Below are 3829 nucleotides of genomic sequence, written 5' to 3'. Positions count from 1 at the left end.
CAAGCTCTTTGGGCCCTCTTTCATAAGGGCACTAATCCCATTCACGAGTACTTTGCCCTCATGACCTAAACATTTCCCAAAGGCCCTACCTCCTAATACCTTGGGGGTTAGGATTTCAGCATATGAATTTTGGGGGAACACAAACATTTAGACCATAGCAGTGGTCAAAGGTAATTAATTAGCAGACTTCAGAACAACCATAGCGGGACCAATTCGGATACCTAATTACAGTGTTAACTTGCAGAGCTAAGCTATTAGAACATATTTATATAAATTGAGGGTGTTTCCATCATGGGCTTTAGGGTCAGGGAGAGAATCCGGGTTATACTTTAGAGAACTTCTGGTTGTCACTGTGAATGTGGAGCTCCTTCCTTCGGAAGGCACCCATCTAGTCGTTCAACTTCTCCATCAGTGTGTGATACTTTTGACAGCCAGAACTCTTATAATCAGCATGCACATTCATGGCAGGGAGAGAATGATTTTTACATGTATTAAAGTATTAGTTCTTAGTGGTGGATGCACATTAAAATCAAGTAGGAGCTTTCTTTAAAAAGATGATTTCTCTGGGGCGCCTGGGTGGCTCAGTTGGTTAAGCGACTGCCTTCGGCTCAGGTCATGATCCTGGAGTCCCTGGATCGAGTCCCACATCGGGCTCCCTGCTCGGCAGGGAGTCTCCTTCTCCCTCTGACCCTCCCCCCTCTCATGTGCTCTCTCTCATTCTCTCTCTCTCTCAAATAAATAAATAAAATCTTTAAAAAAAAAAAAAGATGATTTCTCTAATGCATCCAGAATTAAGAATCATTGTGTTAGGGAAACCAACTTTATCTGCCAATTCAGTTAACTGATCCTCACTAAATATTTAAGGTAAAACCAATAGGATGAAAGAGTGAACAAAAGAAGCTGAACAAAAAGAGTTGATCTTTGAGAAAACGAATTGTAATGGACGAAAGATAACATTTTTGTCCAAAAAAATCCTAAAATATTTGAGAGCATGTAATTTCCATAAAATAGCAATGGGTGCTATGAAAAAGAAATGAGAATAAGAAAGTTTTTGGAAATTTGGAAACATGTTTTCTGAAATAAAAACTTCAATAGCAGGCCGAATAGCAGCATGGTTTTACTAGATGACTAAATTAATGAACTAGATAATTAAACCAAGGAGTTCTTAAATAAGGTACAAAAGGACAAAGAAGAGAATTATGAACTGTTGGACATGCAAAATAGATCTAGGAGGAGAACCACTCTAAAGCTAAAATTCTACATGGTGCAGTAAGTGCTTGGCATGGGAGATGGTCGGTGGGCAGTTGGTGGGTAACATATAGAGCTGTTAAAACTTTTGTGGTGGGAGGGGAGGAAACCATAGATACTGTTTTTTTGTTTTGTTTTGTTTTGTTTTGTTTTTAAATGGTTGCCTTTTTTTTTTTTTTTAAGATTTTTTTATTTATTTGTGAGAGAGAGAATGAGAGACAGAGAGCATGAGAAGGAGGAGGGTCAGAGGGAGAAGCAGACTCCCTGCCAAGCAGGGAGCCCGATGCGGGACTCGATCCCAGACTCCAGGATCATGACCTGAGCCGAAGGCAGTCGCTTAACCAACTGAGCCACCCAGGCGCCCCCTTAGATACTGTTTTTAATAGGAGGAAAATAGATTTAAATTTTAATATTAAGATACTTTAGGTTATTGATAAGCAATTCCTTTTCTCTCAGTTTTGTCCTCTCAGCTTTGCTTTTCTTTGTGTACACTTTCATCTCCGAACTGGCTTCTTTCTTTCGCAAGATGTCTGTACTTGAAATTATATGCTTTCTTTTAAAGAGAAATTTTCCAAAAAATTGGAAAGGGAAAGAGCATAGCTACCCACACCATCAAAGAAAAGTCCTGAGGTTTGTTATGTTTGGACCAGTCTGAGACTAGTCACTCTGCCCAGCAAAAAGTCACTTGCCAAGACATGCCAGTGACTACCAGTGAAGCACAAGGGCTGAGTTAGAGGTACATACCTAAGTGAAAATTGGGGAATTTCATGAAGTAGAGAGGAGAAAAGAGCAAGTGTGCACTATAGTATGTTTCTTAAAATTGTTAGGGAAATTCATAAATCAAACAGATAAAAAAGGAAAACAGGTATTGAGGAAAATAAAAAATCAGGCAAGGAAAAGTATAAAAGGGGGGTGGGAGGAGAGAGAGAACAGAATATGAGCATATGGGACAATATTTACAATAAATATGACTGGAATAAATTCTCTTTTTTTCTTCTTTTTTTAAAAAAGGCTCTTAGATTGTGTAGAACCAAATTTGGTTACTTCAGACAAATATAAAACAAAATAATGCAGACAGTTTAAAATAAAATAAAATACACATAGGCATACCCTGGGCAAATGTTGAGAAGAAGAAAATACACAGTAATTTGTTATCAAAGTTTATTTCAAAGAGCAAACATTAACTTTTTTTTTTTTTAAAGATTTTATTTATTTATTTGAGAGAGAGAGAATGAGAGAGAGCACATGAGAGGGGGGAGGGTCAGAGGGAGAAGCAGACTCCCTGCTGAGCAGGGAGCCCGATGCGGGACTCGATCCTGGGACTCCAGGATCATGACCTGAGCCGAAGGCAGTCGCTTAACCAACAGAGCCACCCAGGCGCCCGCAAACATTAACTTTTAAAAATATTTACTATGACTTTATGCCTAAGGAGCTAATAATACACACTCTTCTCAAATACTCATATAACACTTAACAAAAATATATCATGTAAGAGGGCTACAACGAAAACCTCAAATTCTTTTTTTTTTTTAAGTTTATTTATTTAAGTAATCTCTACACCCAGTGTGGGGCTCAAACTCACGACCTGGAGATCAAGAGGCACAAGCTTCACCACCTGACCAGCCAGGCACCCCTAAAAATTAGATACTATTTGTTGCCAATCATAATACAAGGAAATAGTTCACATATATAAATTAACAAAAGGGGAGCCAAAAAAGAAATAAAACTACTTGGAAAACTTTTTATCTCAACTCAGGTTGGAGAGGATGTAAGAGTTGAAATTACAAGGAAGCAAAAGTCAAGATAATAAAAAGCAAATCACAGAAAAAGAAATATAAATGATTCATAGTATGTGAAAGGGTATTCAGCCTCACTAGTCATCAAGGAGATGCAAGTTAAGCAATAGATAGTGATTGCAGTCCTTTTGTCAGGATTGTTTTTAGTAGCAAAAATAAGAGGGGAAGAGGGAAGAAATGAGTATTGGTCAATGGGGAACAGCTAAATAAATTATGGCTTTGTGCTGCATAACACTATGTAGGTATTAGAAAGAATAAGGGAAATTGATTTGTACTTACCTAGAAAGATGTCTGTATTTCTTAGTAAAAATAAAGCGTGTTTCAGAGTGACATATGTAGCATAATTCCATTTTTATAAAGTTTATGTGCATGTGATAATATGATAATACATATATATAGATGATCTGAAGAAGGATCAAGAAAATTGATAATCAGATTGATTCCCAACTGGGAGAGAGTAAAATGGAATAGGTAGTAGTGGAGACTTTAATTTTTCTCTCCACAAAAAAGGGAGTTAGGGGTAATATTTACTTTTTTTTTTTCCAGTATAATATTTTAAAAAATAATTTAGAATTTAGCTGAAGCTACATACTATTTAGAAATTAATGACTATTGAAAATATTGTATATTAAAATCTATGGGCTATTGATAAAATTGTACCTTGAGCAAATATTATAGTCTTAAATACATATATTAGAAAGACTGAAAAGTTAATTCATACTGTAGAAGAGAAAATGCATACATGTGGCAAAAGGTTGAAATTCTATATGAGGGTATACAGTAAG

Source organism: Neomonachus schauinslandi, chromosome 1, assembly GCF_002201575.2.
Source record: "Neomonachus schauinslandi chromosome 1, ASM220157v2, whole genome shotgun sequence".
Classification (NCBI taxonomy): domain Eukaryota; kingdom Metazoa; phylum Chordata; class Mammalia; order Carnivora; family Phocidae; genus Neomonachus; species Neomonachus schauinslandi.
The sequence above is the reverse complement of the archived record's forward strand: the minus strand, read 5'-3'. Positions refer to the sequence as shown.